The sequence below is a fragment of the Bombina bombina genome, chromosome 1, assembly GCF_027579735.1.
Source record: "Bombina bombina isolate aBomBom1 chromosome 1, aBomBom1.pri, whole genome shotgun sequence".
Taxonomy (NCBI): domain Eukaryota; kingdom Metazoa; phylum Chordata; class Amphibia; order Anura; family Bombinatoridae; genus Bombina; species Bombina bombina.
This window is the reverse complement of record NC_069499.1, coordinates 1,070,478,205-1,070,501,234: the sequence shown is the minus strand read 5'-3', so window position 1 is coordinate 1,070,501,234 and position 23,030 is coordinate 1,070,478,205.

Below are 23,030 nucleotides of genomic sequence, written 5' to 3'. Positions count from 1 at the left end.
TGATTCAAATAGAACATGCAATTTTAAAGGGCCAATAAACCTACCAAATAATGTTATATAATTCTGCACATAGTGCAGAATTATATAACATTAGATATCGCAAAGAAAACAGAACGGCGCTCCTGGCTCTACCGAGCGGGTCTGTTTTCTTCTCCAAAGCGCATCGCAGGCACGCTGTCTAGTCACAGCTCGCACAATCGCGCTATTAAACTCAATGTAGCTCGCTCCCGCTTTTTTGTGTAACATAAAAACACAAAGGTATGTTCTTCTATACTTCTGAATAATATATACTGTAGCCAAGTGAGGGGTAAGTATGGGTCACGAATTGACCAAGTATGAAAATGGCACTGATAAATTCACTATTAATAAGAAGAACTGTCTACAAGTACCAAATGATAAGGTAAGGGAGTAAGGGAACCACACCTGCTACTGGGTGTAACACTAACATATTATATTCCGTCATAAGGAGTGGATACCATATAGTATCAAGAAGTAATGCCAGAATAGGCTATATTGTGGATATATATGGGAGCAAATACTTCCCAACCGTATAGTTAGTGTGCCCATTGCGGTTAGATTCAGATACCCCAGTCTCAAAAAATGTAGGACAAATACAGAATAATGGATCCCCACCAAGAACAACAACTGTAGCCCAGAAATATACAACTGGGGTAATAACACTAGCAGTAAAACTGGGGTAAATTTAACACCCAGTTTAGAGATAATGTGTACACATAATGAGGTGAGACTGCTAGTGCTATACGTTTTTTTTAAATACTCCAGGGAGCTGGGGTTAAGGTGGTCAGTTACTCAGGTAGGATCACTATGAGTATTACAACTACAACTGAATAGGTGTGCCGAATTGTTAACAACAGATGTTCATATGTGACATAAAGGTGTCATATGGATTGTGTAACAATAATTTTTATTATTCCCCCTTAGTATAGGGATGTCAATGTGATATTTGAGGCTTTGCCAAGCTCGTATTTAATAATAGAAATATCAGGTGTTGCAGAGCACCATTAGCTGTGTGTACCTTAGATACTGATAAACAAGTTAAGTATTTATAACAGTCGCAAAGCCGGTTATCGATTTTATGATAGCAGGTCAATTAAGTACTAAGGAATAATACCCAGAAGGGCAGGTAGACTGTACAAGCAGATATCTATTAGCATATTTGAATGTTTAGCCAGAATGAAGTAGCAACGGATATTTCCATCAGGAGTGTTATTGGCTACTACGTATCTTATTTGGGCTCAAAACATAGTGACAGTATGCATAGGTAAAGCAATTCGTAACCCCAATTATTAACGCCTAGATTTAGAGTTCTGCGTTAGCCGTCAAAACCAGCGTTAGGGGGTCCTAACGCTGGTTTTGGCTGCCCGCTGGTGTTTAGAGTCAGTCAGGAAAGGGTCTAACGCTCACTTTCCAGCCGCGACTTTTCCATACCGCAGATCCCCCTACGCCAATTGCGTAGCCTATCTTTTCAATGGGATCTTTCTAACGCCGGTATTTAGAGTCTTGGCTGAAGTGAGTGTTAGAACTCTAACGACAAAACTCCAGCCGCAGAGAAAAGCCAGGAGTTAAGAGCTTTCTGGGCTAACGCCGGTTCATAAAGCTCTTAACTACTGTGCTCTAAAGTACACTAACACCCATAAACTACCTATGTACCCCTAAACCGAGGTCCCCCCACATCGCCGCCACTCTATTAAATTTTTTTAACCCCTAATCTGCCGACCGCACACAGCCGCAACCTACATTATCCCTATGTACCCCTAATCTGCTGCCCCTAACACCGCCGACCCCTACATAATACAGGCAACTTTGTATTTATTTTAACAAGGTACAATAGCTATTAAATAGTTAAGAACTATTTAATAGCTACCTAGTTAAAATAATTACAAAACTACCTGTAAAATAAATCCTAACCTAAGTTACAATTAAACCTAACACTACACTATCAATAAATTAATTAAATACAAATACCTACAAATAAATACACTAACTAAAGTACAAAAAATAAAAAAAAAACTAAGTTACAAAAAATAAAAAAATAATATACAAACATTATAAAAATATTACAATTTTAAGCTAATTACACCTACTCTAAGCCCCCTAATAAAATAACAAAGCCCCCCAAAATAAAAAAATGCCCTACCCTATTCTAAAATAAAAATTGAAAAGCTCTTTTACCTTACCAGCCCTTAAAGGGACAGTATACTGTAAAATAGTTTTTGCTTAATGTGTTTACAATTGCTTTTTTTTACCAACTACAGAGAAAAAATGTATGAAAAATAGCTTTTTATGTTTTTTTGTGTATATTAAAGCTCTGATTTTGTGTTTTGAAGCCACAACCTAATAAAATGGGTTGAGCTTGTAGTTATAATCAGATCTCATTACTTTATCACATTGTGTACATATACCTGCTTCTTTATCTTGTATCTTTCCATAAAACAATTACCAGTACTTGGAGAGAACAATGGAAAATCAACATTGTGTTACCTTATCTCTGCTATATCCCACTTGGAGTATAGTTTCTTCTGCTGGCTGTGTTTACAAAGCTTATCTATAGCTGGGACCTGCGGCCACAAACTTTCAGAATAGGTGGGGATACCACATGCTAAATCAACTATTTCAAATGCCAATATAAGGGTAAATGAGCTACTTGTAAACAATTTAATACACTCCAGCAGGTAAAGTGGATCATTGGGAACAAATTAAAGGGGAGAAGTTTTTTGAGTAAACTGTCCCTTTAAAAGGGCCTTTTGCGGGGCATGCCCCAAAGAATTCTGCTCTTTTGCCTGTAAAAAAAACATACAATACCCCCCCCAACATTAAAACCCACCACCCACATACCCCTAATCTAACCCAAACCCCCCTTAAATAAACCTAGCACTAAGCCCCTGAAGATCTTGCTACCTTGTCTACACCACGCCGGGTATCACCGATCCGTCCAGAAGAGGGTCCGAAGTCTTCCTCCTATCTGGGGCTGAAGAGGTCCATCATCCGGCTGAAATCTTCCTCCTATCCGGGGCTGAAGAGGTCCATCATCCGGCTGAAGTCTTTATCCAAGCGGGGGCTGAAGAGGTCCATCATCCGGCTGAAGTCTTCTATCAAGCGGCATCTTCAATCTTCTTTCTTCCGGATCAATCTTCATCCCGCCGACGCGGAACATCCATCCTGGCCGACGACTTCCCGACGAATGACGGTTCCTTTAAGGGACTTCATCCAAGATGGTGTCCCTCGAATTCCGATTGGCTGATAGGATTCTATCAGCCAATCGGAATTAAGCTAGGAAAAATCTGATTGGCTGATTGAATCAGCCAATCAGATTCAAGTTCAATCCAATTGGCTGATCCAATCAGCCAATCAGATTGAGCTTGCATTCTATTGGCTGATCGGAACATTCTCTTGTTATCCTTTGCTGAAGGAACAGCATTACACTAGCTGAACACATCTAGTTAGCCAATCACAAGAGACAAATGTGTGCAGGCATCAATCAGCTGCTAGCTCCCACTAGTGTAGGATATGTGCGTATTGTTTTTCAACAAGGGATACCAAGAGAACAAAACACATTTGAAATAGAATTGAATTTAATGGTGTCTTAAAATGACATTCTCTATCTGAATCATGCAAGTTTAATTTCAACTTTCCTATCCCTTTAAGTTTGTCAATTTTTTCAGATCACTCCCAGAGAATATAGTTCTGGCCGCATCTGTTTGTGGATCCTTCCGCCTAAACTTTTCCTCTTTGTTTACAGTGGATTATTCTCAGCTTCTGCATTAAATTTCCTCTACAATAAATAAACAATCTAACAGTGGCGTATATCTATGTGGATATCAGAAGATCAGCAATAAAGTAATGACTTTCCAACTTGTGTTTTATTGCACTCATTTAAGTCTACACTAGTTTGTTTTCAAGTGCTTTATTAACTCTGCTACTAGGTAACCAGAAGCAGCTTAAAACCCATTTAGCTGTTTATTTACTTGGTAGCTACAAATCTACATATTCATATCTACATTTACTAATGTTTAAAGCACTGATCTGATTCTACTCTTAAAGGGATACACATACAACTAACTGAACAAGAAAAGTTTATTGAATTGTTGCACAAAGGTAATCAATGGAGTCCCCCATGGATCAGTACTGGGCCCTGATCCTTTTAATATTGATTTTTTTTTTTTACTGATTAGAGCAAGGATTAAATAGCAACATCTCTATTTTTGCAGATGATACAACGTTGCGTAAGGTCATTAGGTCAGTGCAGGATGAAATTGCTTTACAAGAAGAAGGGGCAGGTAAATGGATAATTAGATTTAATACTGGAAAATGTAAGGTTCTACATTTTGGAAGTAAAAATAAGCAGGCAACTTATTATTTAAATGGGACTAAATTTAGTAAAACAGGAAGAAAGGGATTCGGGAATAATTATAGATAACAAGCTAAATATGGGTGCACAATGCAGGGCAGTGGTTTCTAAGGCAAATACGATACTAGCATGTGTTTAAAGAGTCATTGATGCAAGGGAGGAAAGCAAAATTCTGTCACTATATAAATCCCTGGTAAGACCTCACCTTGAGTATGGAGTGCAGTTCTGGGGACCAATATCTAAAAAATACATTGCAGAGTTAGAAAACGTTTAAAGAAGGGCCTCAAAACTAATAAGGGGAATGGAGAATTTAAAGGGACAGTCAACACCCAACACAACATGATTCCATATTTTTAAAACCCAAACAAAGATCTGCCTGCACCGCCTCCCTTCTCTATTACCTCTATCCTTCATCAAGTAATCCTTCACAATACATGCATTAATCTGCTTGAAATATGGCAGCCTAACTCCCCCCACCATTACGTATCTCCCTTCTCTTTCAAGCCATCCGCCAATCATAATTCAATCCTGGGTCAGAATCTTCAAGCTCGTTAACAGAGTTTTGCACATGACCGATGCGATAGGAGCCAAAAAAGCGGAACTTTATTCTGCACAATTGTTGCTGACACCAAACACATGAATTAGATGCTGCAAGTCCAATTTCGGAGTACAATCTGAATTATTTACAAATGAGCATTGTCAGTATATTTATAAGAATCTCAGTAGTGCTCTCCAAATAATATGTCAGTCTACGGCAGGGTTATAATACAATATATTTCATAATTATCCTTTAAAAATAAACCCTCAATCAATATGCATCTACTAGAAACCACAAAATTAATATAAATACCTGAATTTTTTTTATTAGTTAATATCTATGAACACATTGGAATTTGTAATACCAGAATATGAAACAATATTATATGCATTTAAAAACTATTTAAAATATGCTATGCAGAGTTCATACAAGTTCACCTTTTTCATAGTAGAATTTCATTCAGTTAACACAATGAGATTCCAAGATCTTTAACTGCTAAACATCCAAGCAATACAATTAACAGTGCTAATAAACAATAGGACCATATATATACTATTGCAGCTATTTAGCTGCAATTGATTCTAATACAATTCTAATTTAAAACATCAGAAATTGCACAGATAAATTACTTAGCCTACAAGATACAAATTTGACACTATACAGGGCTATGGATACCAGTTTTAAAATACAATTTATTTCTTTAAGTCTGCTACATACAGCAACAATGAATGTGTGCTTTAAATGTTTTGCATACAAAAGGCAAGCTAAGAGGTATTCAAGACTATGAAATGCAGTTTAAAACACAAATTGCTCTCTTCAATCTATCAACAATTTTTTAATACTTTACCAGGATGAACACCAATCGATATCCAATATCTCTCAGCAGGTTTAATTTCACCTCAGAAATAACAATAAGTATATTTTTGCAATCAATGAGAAAAGGTAGACCAGCTTTTCTAGAGTAATGGTACTTCACGCCCAACAACCAGTTACAAGTCAGCTCAGCAGAATCTGTGTCCTCCTATCTTGCCTTAAGCTTATATGTGTTTCCATCATTGGTGAGAATATGGGAAGCCCTTTTCGGGAAACCTGCTTTATTATTGGTCCTTAACGGGGCTGATCATCCCATTGGTTACCTGGGAAATCTTATCGGATTGGCCCTTGGAAATTTCATTTTTTTTTTTTAAATAATATTTTTTATTGAGGTAGCAATATCGTACAGAACATACTCATACAGATGTCATGGCAACACGCCTAATAACACACATCACTTCTCAAATATCTAATACAGAAGGCATGTCTTAAAGTCCATAAGCAATATTATGCCTTTGACAGTAGGAAATATATAAAGCCATGTGCGGCACCTCTTTTTTTTTTATACATATACATTTTCATTTGGACAACAAAAATTAAAGTAACAAGTGGTAATTAAATGGCCTGACTTTCATGCAAATATTTGGGTAACAAGAGGTAGGCCGTAAAGTGTCCATAACATTCACATCATAACATATAACAATTTAAAACTAATGACATACAAGAAGTTCCCCTAACTACATAAAGATTACAATATGTTAAACCCCATTTAAACAGTGATGGCTTCATACGGACCATAGGCTGTATATACAAGCAAGGGTAAATGCTGGGGAATACCATAGTAGGGTATAATGGTGCACTTCTCAATGCACCCACTAAATTACTATAGGCCTTTATAAGGCCTCAAATTCACAGGAATCAAATAATATGCTAACATCAGCACTATATACTAACCATTTATGCGGAATATGTGAGAGTTACTACATGTTTTGTTGCAGTAAACAATACTTTTAAATTAATTAGGCCCCTTTTGTACCTCTTGGAACTATCCAACATTGCTATGATAATAAATGGCTCATTAGAAAGAACTTAGAAAAATCCGTTATATACTAATATTTTTTACTTTCGCTTAACGGAGTAGCGGCCATAGGCCACTGTTATTATAGTTTACTGCTCCAGTCTAAAAGGTAAAAAGTGGTATTTTTCACTTCAGCACAAAGCTAACAAGCTACCCTATACTACAACAATATAGCGTGCTAGCGTATAAATGATATGGGGGGAGAACATAAGTAATATTCTTAAGATTGCATAAAGCAAGAATACAATCTTCTTCAAGGCTCCTGGACCTAGTATACAAGTAACTGGAATGGTAAAATGTTAAAAGGGTCATCTAGAATTGCCCATTAAACCAGATCAAACTAGTATATAGTAAGTACAAATCTTATACCCCAACCAGCTAAGGGCTAGTAAAAGAGGAGACCCACGCTGTGGAACTGTATATATACTGTTACATAGGAATTTTAAGCATAGACATAGACTTTTAGACTAATATATACAGTTAAAGGTGGAGATACAGGTAATAGGGTTACAGCATATTTTTACACTCAGACTGACCCAAAGAGGTCCCCATGAGCTGGTAATCTTAACCTATCTAGTAAGGGATGTACACCCTAATCTAACATGGAACACAGGGCCCAACAGTGTCAGCAAAATGGTAGCAAGCCTCTCAGCCTCAAGCGGACATCCATGAGAGTATTATCCAGGGTCAAGACTCCGGGAAGAGCGCCACTTGTAATAAAGTACTAAGTCAAACCTGGCACTCCTGAGTCCACCGCTATACTGAATGCATCATCCAACACCAACTTTGTCCCGGTCCATCAAATTTGGGGCTAAATCTTTAGTTGATCGCAGCTCTCGCCACTGTTCCAAGTCACAGCCTGTGAAAAATCTTAAAGTGATATGGTAGCAGCGGGCCATCCGCACTCGGTACTCAACTGCATTGCTATACACTGGGGGGCCGGCCGCTCTCCCCCAGGCAGCCAAGTAAGTTGCAGTAATCTGAATATCCCCTGCATGGCAGTCTCCACGGGCCTCCTCTGCGTCCTGCTTGCTGGGGATAGACCCTCCGGTCTCAGTCAGATTCCTCTCAGGCATTATGAAGTCCCGCTGAGCCCTTGATTTGGATGCGCCTCTCAAGCATGCCTCTACAATGTAAGCCTCCTGCTGCTCCTTCTCAAATGGAGCAATATCAACGGGAGCACCCTCACAGCACAACTCCTGAGTGCCATGCTGCTCATTCACAGCTGCGTTCTTTATCTCTGCAGGCCCTAAATTCTTCTCTGCAGGGACGCCCGCTACAGCCATAAGGCGATCAAATCGGCAGAGCATCTGTTGCTCAAAGTCAATAAATAGGGCATGAAACTTCTCATACAGGTCCTCCTCCATGTTTGAAAACATTTATGCAGAGTTTTTCGATGTACTCTGCTTACCCGGTTTCCCGGGGGGGAGCTGAGATTTCTCTCCTAAGGAGCCGCCAGAAAATCTCAGCGGTTCGGTCTGGGAAGTCTCTTTATTGCAAGAAGAGCAAATATTTCCATTCAGCCAAATGTCTACTGTGTCCTGAAGTATAAATTGTTGCTGATTGGATTCTCCATCTTTAGATTACAGGCGGGTTGTAAATCCAGTTCACAGAGCTCCCAGTTTAGCAGCCATCTTAGGCTATAGCCCGGACACGCCCCCCGGAAATTTCATTTTTAACAGCCATAAAGCCTTCTAGCTATAATTCTCGCATCATAACACCGGGGGCAGCGTGACAACAACACAGCAATACATTTACTATTCAACATTTTTAACAATTCATTATTTCTATGAAATGGTTATTCATTAGATCATAACTTCCTGCATCAATCATTCACAATATTAATTATAGATGGGGCAGCATCATATCATTTCTCTGATTATTTCAATATGAACCATCATGTGTCCCCAACATCATACTATATTAAAGCAAATTAATACTGCTAATTATTCTGAAATGAATGGCATTTATACATCTGTTATATATGTATTCACTCAAATGCAGCATGTTCTACATCTCCAGCAAATTTTGCATGCATGAATCATGTCTATGGTCCATCTGAAATAAAAATAAGTGTTATTAATCATTTCTTTTAAGGTCCACAAATATTCTTAAAAAATACAGATGCTAAGACATTTTATGCTTTCAATATATATATATATATATATATATATATATATATATATATATATATATATATATATATATACATACATTCATTTCTATGCAGTATCTTGTATTTATAATATTTTAGCTCCATCTGGAAAAAAATAAAAACATGTTTTATATATATATATATATATATATATATATATATATATATATATATATATATATATATATATATATATATATATTTCAAACATGGGATTATTACAGTTTCCATTGAATTTATTACAGATTTGAATTTATTTTTTCATATATATATATATTCATATAGCAATTACCCCTTTAATATAATAATGTCCCATTTAAACATGTATATATACATATATGGGTTATTTGAATTATTTCAAACACACACATGAAAAATTTGCATCAGTCCTTTTGCACAATGTATTTATTCTTATGTTGTCTTTTAACAATGGTTCCAAGTGTACAATTTAAAACGTGTCTCTGCCAGCCAATTTTTTACTGTCTCAATATATAACAGAATTAATTAACAAATCTATGCTAATCACTATGTAGTCATAATGTTACCTGTTTATCTAGCTTATGAACCCAGGATGTTGTCTTCATAAACAGCAGAGATCATTTTACGAGTAGTTGTAAAAAGTCACAATACAACATATTTTCTGTTTAGGGGCAATTAACAAGCCTGTGCTAATTACCATTTCCCTATGATTTTGACCAGCTTTTCACTGCTGATTACAGACTCAGCCTCCCTCTCACCACAGGTAGTAGTATCCTGATCTAGGTACCATGCTTATCTTTGTTTGAAAAAGATCTAATCTCATCAAGTGGTGATGTAAAAAAAATGTTTTGAAGTTTGTATTTGGCTAGGGAGCAAATGTCCCCTTTTGAAGTTTCTTTAGACATCCTGCTTGTATTTAAGTCTTAAGATGTGTATTCAAATCATGGGGTTTTATAATCAAATCCTGACATCAGAATTGCAACCCTATTTTAGTAATATCTGATAAAAAAGATGGTTTCATACATAAACACATTCCCTTGTACTATTTACATATATATATATATATATATATATATATATATATATATATATATATGTCATTTACCTGTACCCTGACATAATTCCCCCTTTCAAATTCAAATATATGTAGGACACATGTATTTCAATTGGATCAAAGTCAGTGGTACTCGTGAGGATGTTGGCCGTATACATCATAGACAGTCTCTTATGCAGAGAGTCCGTCATTTTTGAGCCTTCATGCTTATCAGTTAGGCATCTTTAAACTACAGTATGTCTTTATTTCATTTGGGGATATGACACTTCATTCTCCCTCTATGACTTGTAGTTGGGACCTAGGATGACACGCTCGCAATTGATTGATATGGACCCATTTATCTATGAAACTTTCATTTTTGGGGATCCGTATTTTATAGGCCACTGGAGATATTTTGTCAGTTATGATCACAAATTCATGAATACCATGTTCAATAGCCATTTCAATGGTTTTTAGAACAGCAGTTAGTTCTGCAACTTGACTGGATCTTGGTCCAATGTTGAAACCTATAGATATATTTGGGAATCCATTTGCCCAAGTTATACCAATGCCAGCGACTAATCTGCGCTAGTGATGTCCTGAACTGTTCGCCCGCGAACGGTTCACAGCGAACATAGCTTGTTCGCGTTTGTGGGCGAACACATGGCGATGCGCCCCTATGTGTCATCATTGAGGAAACTTTGACCCTGTATGACACAACCGTCTGACACATTGTATGTCACAACCGTATGACACATTAGAGCCAATCAACATCAGACACTCCCTCACAGACCCTCCCAGCTACTCGGAATCCGCCATTTTAGACTCATAACGACCTTGCTTTCTTAATGAGAGGACGTGTTGTGTTTTTGCTCCTGACATTAATAGGAAAAACATAGCTAGGCTAGTGTATTTAGTGTCCACTACAGTCCAGAAGGACTCCACTCATCTCTGCTGCAAGCACAGCACCCCAAAAAGCCCTTTTTAGGGCTATATTTAATGCCGTTTTTTTTTTTCCATATTTTTTTTATTAGCATTTGCCTGGCTTTCAGCCTGTGTGTTTAAGGCTCACAGCATATGCTGTGATTACTGCCAACACTGATATCTCCCTAACATTAGTTTAAATTTAACTAACCAAAAATTTTAATTATTTTGCTAGTGTAATTTTTTTTCATTTTCTATCAGGCCTGTGTCACACAGCATATACTCTGGTTCATTGCTCTGTGCCAGCCACCAGTGTTAATATCCGTTTATAACATTATTTTAAATTTAAAATTTTTTATTTAAATAATTTTTCTAGTGTAATCTAATTACATTTACTATCAGGCCTGTATCTGCCAGGCTCACTCAGCATTAATATACCTCATTTTTTTCAGTCTTTTGGTTAATTGGTCTGTGCCAGGCAGCCACCCACCACCACTCATATCTTCTTCACCTTAATTTAAATATAAAAAAAAAAAGTTTAAATTTGTTTGATAGTGTAATCTAATATAATTTTCTATCAGGCCTGTGTGTTTTGCTGACATACAGAGCCTACTGTGTTTACTTGCTGCCCTCCCTAGTCTATGAGCCACAACTCATATGTGTTTAACCTTTTTTTAATTCCCTCCCCAAAAAAATAATTTAAATCATTTTTCTAGTGTAATATAATAGTATTTTCTATCAGGCGTGTGTGTATCTGACTTACAGAGCCTACTGTTTTTAATAGCTGCCCTTCCAAGGCTATCAGCTACGACTCATATGTATGTGCTTAACCTTTTTCTTTAAATTCCCAAAAAAAAGTCTTTAAATCATTATGCTAGTGTAATCTAATTTTATTTTCTATCAGGCCTGTGTCTAACTGTCTATCTGACTTACACAGCATACTGTTGTTAATTGCTGCCCTACGTAGTTGCCAGCCAGTGCGACCACTCATATGTGCATTGCACTTCTTAACATAATTTTAATATTAAAATCTAAAATTTTAAAATATTTTGCTAGTGTAATCTAACTTAATTTTCTATCAGGCCTGTGTTTTTGTCACTTACACAGCATACTGTGTTAAATTGCTGCCCTACCTACCATCCACACCTCATATCTGCCAGCCTGTGTGCCAGGCCCAACTAGCCAATTAGTGGCACCAATCATAATTCCTGTAACAGTATCAAAAAAATTAAAAATCATAATTTTTTGTACTGCAAATATTAAGTCTACTAGTGCCATTGAATTGCAGTTTCCTCCTGCCTGGCAGCCTGTGTGCCAGACACAAACTAGCCAATTAGTGCCACCAATCCTAGTTGTTGTAAAAGTATTGTTAATCTTTAAAATTCCAAATTGATCGCTTGTGATTCCTCAGTTTGCTCGTGCCATTGAATTGCACTTTCCTCCTGCCTGCCAGCGTGTTTTCCAGGCCCAACTAGCCAATTAGTGGAACCAATCATAATTCTTGTAACAGTATATAAAAAAATAAAAATCATAATTTTTTGGACTGCAAATATTCAGTCTCCTAGTGCCATTGAATTGCATTTACCTCCTGCCTGCCAGCCTTTTGTGCCAGACCGTCTTGCCAACTATTTACACCAATCATAATTGTTGTTACAGTATAGTTACTAATTAAAATTAAAAAAATTTTGATTGTTGATCTTAATCCTCAGTTTGCTCGTGCCATTGAATTGCACTTTTCTACTGCCTTCCAAGCCTGTGTGCCAGGCCTACTTTCAAAATATTTACACCAATCATATTTGTTGTCACAGTATTCTTAATAATTAAAAATTAAAATTTTTGGTAATAGTTGTTCTGAATCCTCAGTTTGCTCGTGCCATTGAATTGCACTTTCCTCCTGCCTTGCAGCCTGCTGTGTGCCAGGCCCACCTAGCCAATTATTCCCAGCAATCATATTTCTTTTAACAGTATTGCAAAAATTGTCAATCATCACTGTTTTGACTGTTAGTATTCAGTCTCCTAGTGTCCTTGAATTGCATTTACCTCCTGCCTGCAAGCCTTTTGTGCCAGGCCGTCTTGCCAACTATTTACACCAATCATAATTGTTGTCACAGTATAGTTACTAATTAAAATAAAAACAATTTTGATTGTTGATCTTAATCCTCAGTTTGCTCCTGCCATTGAATTGCACTTTTCTACTGACTTCCAAGCCTGTGTTCCAGGCCTACTTTCAAAATATTTACACCAATCATATTTGTTGTCACAGTATTCTTAATAATTAAAAATTAAAATTTTTGGTAATAATTGTTCTGAATCCTCAGTTTGCTCGTGCCATTGAATTGCACTTTCCTCCTGCCTTGCAGCCTGCTGTGTGCCAGGCCCACCTAGCCAATTATTCCCAGAAATCATATTTCTTTTAACAGTATTGCAAAAATTGTCAATCATCACTGTTTTGACTGTCAGTATTCAGTCTCCTAGTGTCCTTGAATTGCATTTACCTCCTGCCTGCTAGCCTTTTGTGCCAGGCCGTCTTGCCAACTATTTACACCAATCATAATTGTTGTCACAGTATAGTTACTAATTAAAATTAAAAAAATTTTGATTGTTGATCTTAATCCTCAGTTTGCTCATGCCATTGAATTGCACTTTTCTACTGCCTTCCAAGCCTGTGTGCCAGGCCTACTTTCAAAATATTTACACCAATCATATTTGTTGTCACAGTATTCTTAATAATTAAAAATTAAAATTTTTGGTAATAGTTGTTCTGAATCCTCAGTTTGCTTGTGCCATTGAATTGCACTTTCCTCCTGCCTTGCAGCCTGCTGTGTGCCAGGCCCACCTAGCCAATTATTCCCAGCAATCATATTTCTTTTAACAGTATTGCAAAATTGTCAATCATCACTGTTTTGACTGTCAGTATTCAGTCTCCTAGTGTCCTTGAATTGCATTTACCTCCTGCCTGCCAGCCTTTTGTGCCAGGCCGTCTTGCCAACTATTTACACCAATCATAATTGTTGTCACAGTATAGTTACTAATTAAAATTAAAAATGTTTTGATTGTTGATCTTAATCCTCAGTTTGCTCGTGCCATTGAATTGTACTTTTCTACTGCCTTCCAAGCCTGTGTGCCAGGCCTACTTTCAAAATATTTACACCAATCATATTTATTGTCACAGTATTCTTAATAATTAAAAATTAAAATTTTTGGTAATAGTTGTTCTGAATCCTCAGTTTGCTCGTGCCATTGAATTGCACTTTCCTCCTGCCTTGCAGCCTGCTGTGTGCCAGGCCCACCTAGCCAATTATTCCCAGCAATCATATTTCTTTTAACAGTATTGCAAAAATTGTCAATCATCACTGTTTTGACTGTCAGTATTCAGTCTCCTAGTGTCCTTGAATTGCATTTACCTCCTGCCTGCCAGCCTTTTGTGCCAGGCCGTCTTGCCAACTATTTACACCAATCATAATTGTTGTCACAGTATAGTTACTAATTAAAATTAAAACATTTTTGATTGTTGATCTTAATCCTCAGTTTGCTCTTGCCATTGAATTGCACTTTTCTACTGCCTTCCAAGCCTGTGTGCCAGGCCTACTTTCAAAATATTTACACCAATCATATTTGTTGTCACAGTATTCTTAATAATTAAAAATTAAATTTTTTTGGTAATAGTTGTTCTGAATCCTCAGTTTGCTCGTGCCATTGAATTGCACTTTCCTTCTGCCTTGCAGCCTGCTGTGTGCCAGGCCCACCTAGCCAATTATTCCCAGCAATCATATTTCTTTTAACAGTATTGCAAAAATTGTCAATCATCACTGTTTTGACTGTCAGTATTCAGTCTCCTAGTGTCCTTGAATTGCATTTACCTCCTGCCTGCCAGCCTTTTGTGCCAGGCCGTCTTGCCAACTATTTACACCAATCATAATTGTTGTCACAGTATAGTTACTAATTAAAATTAAAAAAAATTTGATTGTCGATCTTAATCCTCAGTTTGCTCGTGCCATTGAATTGCACTTTTCTACTGCCTTCCAAGCCTGTGTGCCAGGCCTACTTTCAAAATATTTACACCAATCATATTTGTTGTCACAGTATTCTTAATAATTAAAATTTAAAATTTTTGGTAATAGTTGTTCTGAATTCTCAGTTTGCTCGTGCCATTGAATTGCACTTTCCTCCTGCCTTGCAGCCTGCTGTGTGCCAGGCCCACCTAGCCAATTATTCCCAGCAATCATATTTCTTTTAACAGTATTGCAAACATTGTCAATCATCACTGTTTTGACTGTCAGTATTCAGTCTCCTAGTGTCCTTGAATTGCATTTACCTCCTGCCTGCCAGCCTTTTGTGCCAGGCCGTCTTGCCAACTATTTACACCAATCATAATTGTTGTCACAGTATAGTTACTAATTAAAATTAAAACAATTTTGATTGTTGATCTTAATCCTCAGTTTGCTCGTGCCATTGAATTGCACTTTTCTACTGCCTTCCAAGCCTGTGTGCCAGGCCTACTTTCAAAATATTTACACCAATCATATTTGTTGTCACAGTATTCTTAATAATTAAAAATTAAATTTTTTGGTAATAGTTGTTGTGAATCCTCAGTTTGCTCGTGCCATTGAATTGCACGTTCCTCCTGCCTTGCAGCCTGCTGTGTGCCAGGCCCACCTAGCCAATTATTCCTAGCAATCATATTTCTTTTAACAGTATTGCAAAATTGTCAATCATCACTGTTTTGACTGTCAGTATTCAGTCTCCTAGTGTCCTTGAATTGCATTTACCTCCTGCCTGCCAGCCTTTTGTGCCAGGCCGTCTTGCCAACTATTTACACCAATCATAATTGTTGTCACAGTATAGTTACTAATTAAAATTAAAAATGTTTTGATTGTTGATCTTAATCCTCAGTTTGCTCGTGCCATTGAATTGCACTTTTCTACTGCCTTCCAAGCCTGTGTGCCAGGCCTACTTTCAAAATATTTACACCAATCATATTTGTTGTCACAGTATTCTTAATAATTAAAAATTAAATTTTTTGGTAATAGTTGTTCTGAATCGTCAGTTTGCTCGTGCCATTGAATTGCACTTTCCTCCTGCCTTGCAGCCTGCTGTGTGCCAGGCCCACCTAGCCAATTATTCCCAGCAATCATATTTCTTTTAACAGTATTGCAAAAATTGTCAATCATCACTGTTTTGACTGTCAGTATTCAGTCTCCTAGTGTCCTTGAATTGCATTTACCTCCTGCCTGCCAGCCTTTTGTGCCAGGCCGTCTTGCCAACTATTTACACCAATCATAATTGTTGTCACAGTATAGTTACTAATTAAAATTAAAACAATTTTGATTGTTGATCTTAATCCTCAGTTTGCTCGTGCCATTGAATTGCACTTTTCTACTGCCTTCCAAGCCTGTGTGCCAGGCCTACTTTCAAAATATTTACACCAATCATATTTGTTGTCACAGTATTCTTAATAATTAAAAATTAAAATTTTTTGGTAATAGTTGTTCTGAATCCTCAGTTTGCTCGTGCCATTGAATTGCACTTTCCTTCTGCCTTGCAGCCTGCTGTGTGCCAGGCCCACCTAGCCAATTATTCCCAGCAATCATATTTCTTTTAACAGTATTGCAAAAATTGTCAATCATCACTGTTTTGACTGTCAGTATTCAGTCTCCTAGTGTCCTTGAATTGCATTTACCTCCTGCCTGCCAGCCTTTTGTGCCAGGCCGTCTTGCCAACTATTTACACCAATCATAATTGTTGTCACAGTATAGTTACTAATTAAAATTAAAAAAAATTTGATTGTCGATCTTAATCCTCAGTTTGCTCGTGCCATTGAATTGCACTTTTCTACTGCCTTCCAAGCCTGTGTGCCAGGCCTACTTTCAAAATATTTACACCAATCATATTTGTTGTCACAGTATTCTTAATAATTAAAATTTAAAATTTTTGGTAATAGTTGTTCTGAATCCTCAGTTTGCTCGTGCCATTGAATTGCTCTTTCCTCCTGCCTTGCAGCCTGCTGTGTGCCAGGCCCACCTAGCCAATTATTCCCAGCAATCATATTTCTTTTAACAGTATTGCAAAAATTGTCAATCATCCCTGTTTTGACTGTCAGTATTCAGTCTCCTAGTGTCCTTGAATTGCATTTACCTCCTGCCTGCCAGCCTTTTGTGCCAGGCCGTCTTGCCAACTATTTACACCAATCATAATTGTTGTCACAGTATAGTTACTAATTAAAATTAAAACAATTTTGATTGTTGATCTTAATCCTCAGTTTGCTTGTGCCATTGAATTGCACTTTTCTACTGCCTTCCAAGCCTGTGTGCCAGGCCTACTTTCAAAATATTTACACCAATCATATTTGTTGTCACAGTATTCTTAATAATTAAAAATTAAAATTTTTGGTAATAGTTGTTGTGAATCCTCAGTTTGCTCGTGCCATTGAATTGCACTTTCCTCCTGCCTTGCAGCCTGCTGTGTGCCAGGCCCACCTAGCCAATTATTCCCAGCAATCATATTTCTTTTAACAGTATTGCAAAAATTGTCAATCATCACTGTTTTGACTGTCAGTATTCAGTCTCCTAGTGTCCTTGAATTGCATTTACCTCCTGCCTGCCAGCCTTTTGTGCCAGGCCGTCTTGCCAACTATTTACACCAATCATAATTGTTGTCACAGTATAGTTACTAATTAAAATTTTAAAAATTGTGATTGTTGATCTTAATCCTCAGTTTGCTCGTGCCATTGAATTGCACTTTTCTACTGCCTGCCAGCCTGTGTGCCAGGCCCAACTATCCAATTAGTGCCAGCAATCATATTTCTTTTAACAGTATTGCAAAATTTGTCAATCATCAATGTTTTGACTGTCAATCTGCAGTCTACTAGTGCCCTTGAATTGCATTTTCCTCCTGCCTGCCTGCCTGTGTGCCAGTCCCAACTAGCCAATTAGTGCCACCAATCATATTTATTGTAACAGTATTGGAATTTTTGTTAATCATAACTGTTTTGACTGTGATTCTTCAGTCTCCTAGTGCCATTGAATTGCAGTTTCCTTTCTCCCAGCGTGTGTGCCAGACAGGCCCATTTGCCAACTAGTGCCAAACAATCATATTTGTTATCACAGTACTTTTAATATTTTAAAAAATTAACAATTTGTGATTTTTAAAACATCTGTCTTTTTTGTTGTTGTCAGTCTCACAGCGTATACTGTGCCCACTTTCACAGTGCCACCACTCAATTGGTGTAATAGTATTGTTAGTGTCCATTTTAAAAAAAAATGACAGGCAGAGGCAGGCCACCCCGCAGGTTCCGTGGTCGTGGTGCTGTGATTCCTTTAGACCCTACAAATATGCACATTGTTCAGACGCCGGGTGCCAGGGGGGACGCAAAAAGTTCTGAGGAGGACCTAGTTGAATGGCTAACACAGGACACCCAATCTTCTTCAGCTTCCGCTGCTAGTCCTCCTAACCTTGACGCACCATCTACGTCCAGCTGTGCTTTGGGCATGTCTCAAGTGACCAGTGCCACTCCCCCGCCTGTCGCCACCACCAACACTAGCACCACAGCTGCTTCACTTGATCTGTCACAGGAGTTATTGACACATCATTTGGAAGAAATGAGTGATGCGCAACCATCATTGACAGAGGATGTAGATAATAGTGATCAGTCTCAGTCAGGCAGCATTACCGACATGGAGGTACGGTGTGATGATGATGATGATGTTGTACCCGCTGCTGCTTCCTTTCTTGATATGTCAGATACAAGTGAAGCGGTTGATGATGATGTGTCGGTGGATGTCACGTGGGTGCCTGCTAGAAGAGAAGAAGAAGAGGGGGAAAGTTCAGATGGGGAGACAGAGAGGAGGAGGAGGAGGAGACGATTTGGAAGCATGGGGAGGTCATCTCAAGGAGCTAGGGGCACAGTCAGACAGCATGCATCGTCACCCAGGGTCAGCCAGACAGCACGCCGACGCCCATCAACGCATGCTGTTGCCACCACCAGAATGCCGTCATCGCAGAGCTCAGCAGTGTGGCATTTTTTTGTGTGTCTGCCTCTGACAACAGTGATGCCATTTGCAACCTGTGCCAAAAGAAACTGAGTCGTGGGAAGTCCAACAGCCACCTAGGTACAACTGCTTTGCGAAGGCACATGGTCTCCCATCACAAAGGCCGATGGGAAGAACACATGAGTAGAAGCAGCACACAAAGTGAAAGCCGCCCTCCTCCTCCTGCTCCAGCATCTTCAGCCATGTCAACCAGTGCTGTCCTCCTTGCCCCCTCTCAACCATCCTCCACTCAGTCTCTCTTACGTAGCAGTTCCTGGTCATCTGCCCACAGTCAGGTGTCTGTCAAGGACATGTTTGAGCGTAAGAAGCCAATTTCTCAAAGTCACCCCCTTGCCCGGCGTCTGACAGCTGGCTTGTCTGAACTCTTAGCCCGCCAGCTTTTACCATACAAGCTGGTGGAGTCTGATGCTTTTAAAAAAATTGTATCTATTGGGACACCGCAGTGGAAGGTACCTGGCAAAAATTTCTTTTCACAAAAGGCAATCCCAAACCTGTACTCTGTTGTGAGAAAGGAAGTTATGGCATGTCTGGCACACAGCGTTGGGGCAAGGGTCCATATGACCACGGATAGCTGGTCTGCAAAGCATAGTCAGGGCAGGTATATCACCTACACTGCGCATTGGGTAAACCTGCTGACTTCTGACAAGCATGGAATGCGTGGTTCTGCAGAAGAGTTGGTGACACCGCCACGACTTGCAGGCAGGCCTGCTGCTACCTCCTCTACTCCATCCTCTTCCATAACCTCTTCCTCGGCTGAGTCCTCTTCAACTTCTGTGTCTTGCTCCACATCTATGGCACCCCCCCCAGCTCCCCAGGTACTATGCTACATCCCGGGTACAGCAGTGTCACGCCGTCTTGGGGTTGACTTGCCTGAAAGCGGAGAGTCACACCGCACCAGCACTCCTGACCGCCCTGAACGCATGGGTGGATCAGTGGCTGACTCCGCACCAACTGGAGATTGGCAAGTTTGTTTCTGATAATGGAAGTAATTTGGTGGCGGCATTGAAACTGGGCAAGTTGACACATGTGCCGTGCATGGCACATGTGTGTAATCTAATTGTACAACGATTTGTCCATAAGTACCCAGGCTTACAGGACGTCCTGAAGCAGGCCAGGAAGGTGTGTGGCCATTTCAGGCATTCCTACACGGCCATGGCGCACTTGTCCGATATCCAGCGTCGAAACAACCTGCCAGTGAGGCGCTTGATTTGCGACAGCCCGACACAGTGGAATTCAACACTCCTAATGTTTGACCGCCTGCTCCAACAAGAAAAAGCTGTTAATTAGTGATGTCGCAAACCTAAAATTTTCGAACTTCCGGTATTGTTCGCGAACGCGCGAACCGCCATTGAATTCAATAGGCAGGCGAACTTTAAAACCTACAAGGACTCTTTCTGGCCACAATAGTGATGGAAAAGTTGTTTCAAGGACTGTTGCATGCTGGAGGGGGATCCCTGGCAAAACTCCCATGGAAAATTACATAGTTGATGCAGAGTCTGCTTTTAAGCCATAATGGGTCTAAATCAACTAACATTCCCAAAGTGGCTGTCTCAAAACATCCCGGACAGAAGATAGATTGATAGTGATAGATAGGATAGATATTCATAGATTGATAGTTAGATAGAATCGATAGAAGAGAAATAGATATATTTGTTAGATATATAATTACCCTAATAAATTCTAATAATCAAACATGCGTTCTTGGACCCAACTAGCTTGTGTCAATTAATACTTTTCTTAGCAATTTAATCCCTGTGTCCCCCCCCCTATCGTGGGAGTTCTATATGGCCTGCCAGATTACCCTGAAAAATTATAATAATAAGACATGTGGTCTGCTACCTATTTTAACGAGGTTGCGTTTTAAGTACTACCATTCTTAGCACTTTAATCTCTGTAACTCCCCCTATTTGGTGAGGTCTATACGGCCTGGATGATTACCCATACAAAATATAATAATAAGACATCTGCTCTTGGTCTGCGACCCATGGTAACTATGTTGTGTTAATTAGTAATGTCCTTCGCATTTTAATAGCTGTTACTCATACTCACCCTATCGGTGGAGGTCTATATGGCCTGCATGATTACCCTTACAAAATATAACAACCAAACATATGTGCTGGGACCCATGGTAAGTAGGTTGTGTTATGTAGTACTGTTCTTTGCATTTTCATACCTGTTACAACACCAAATGGTGGCAGGTCTATCTGTCCTTCATGATTAGCTGCACCCAAACCCAAAAAAAAGCAGAGTGGTCTTAGACTAACACCCATGGCTAACTCTGTTGTTTCAATTAGTACTATTCTTAGCACTTTCATCCCTGTTACGGGCGGTCTACATGGCCATCATGATTAGCCGAACAAAATACTACAATCCAACCTTTGCTCAGTCTTCATAGGCCCTTCATTGTCTGTATTTTGATAGTACAGTTCTTATTATTTTTATAGCTGATACAACACCGAATGTTGTCAGCTCTATATGGCCTGCATGATTAGCTGCACCCAATACAAAAATAAATCCAAGCGGTCTTGGATTAACACCCATGGCTAACTCTGTTGTTTCAATTAGTACTATTCTTAGCACTTTCATCTCATCATCCCTGTTACTTCCAGGACTCTCGGTGGTGGTGGTCTACATGGCCATCATGATTAGCCTAACCAAATACTACAATCCAACCTTGGCTCAGTCTTCCTAAGGCCCTTCATTGGCTGTATTTTGCTAGTACTGTTCTTATTACTATGGTGGTCTACATGGCCATCATGATTAGCCTAACCAAATACTACAATCCAACCTTTGCTCAGTCTTCATAGGCCCTTCATTGTCTGTATTTTGATAGTACAGTTCTTATTATTTTTATAGCTGATACAACACCGAATGTTGTCAGCTCTATATGGCCTGCATGAATAGCCGCACCCAAAGCCAAAAAAAAGCCAAGCAGTTTTGCACTAACACCCATGGCTAACTCTGTTGTTTCAAGTTCTACTATTCTTAGCTCTTTCATCTCATCATCCCTGTTACTTCCAGGACTCTCGGTGGTGGTGGTCTACATGGCCATCATGATTAGCCTAACCAAATACTACAATCCAACCTTGGCCCAGTCTTCCTAAGGCCCTTCATTGGCTGTATTTTGGTAGTACTGTTCTTATTAGTTTAATAGCTGATACGACACCGAATGTTGTCAGCTCTATATGGCCTGCAGGAATAGCCGCACCCAAAGCCAAAAAAAAGCCAAGCGGCTTTGCACTAACACCCATGGCTAACTCTGTTGTTTCAAGTTCTACTATTCTTAGCTCTTTCATCTCATCATCCCTGTTACTTCCAGGACTCTCGGTGGTGGTCTACATGGCCATCATGATTAGCCTAACCAAATACTACAATCCAACCTTGGCTCAGTCTTCCTAAGGCCCTTCATTGGCTGTATTTTGGTAGTACTGTCATCCTTTTGAATAAAAGATTACAGTAAAGGCATTGATTTTAGAAACCCACAGATCATTATTTGCAACCGTGAATTTAGAAAAAAAATTGATTACACAGCTGTGACACTTATTTATGCTCAGGCCTTTTTAATACGAGGGTCCCGGAGCCTCTACCGAAACAACAGCATGAAAGAGGAGATATGTCATCCTTTTGAATAAAAGATTACAGGAAAGGCATTGATTTTAGAAACCCACAGATCATTATTTGCAACCGTGAATTTAGAAAAAAAATTTGATTACACACCCGTCACACTTATTTATGCTCAGGCCTTTTTAATACGAGGGTCCTGGAGCCTCAACCGAAACAACAGCATGAAAGAGGAGATATGTCATCCTTTTGAATAAAAGATTACAGGAAAGGCATTGATTTTAGAAACCCACAGATCATTATTTGCAACCGTGAATTTAGAAAAAAAAAATTGATTACACAGCCGTGACACTTATTTATGCTCAGGCCTTTTTAATACAAGGGTCCCGGAGCCTCAACCGAAACAACAGCATGAAAGAGGAGATATGTCATCCTTTTGAATAAAAGATTACAGGAAAGGCATTGATTTTAGAAACCCACAGATCATTATTTGCAACCGTGAATTTAGAAAAAAAAAATTGATTACACACCC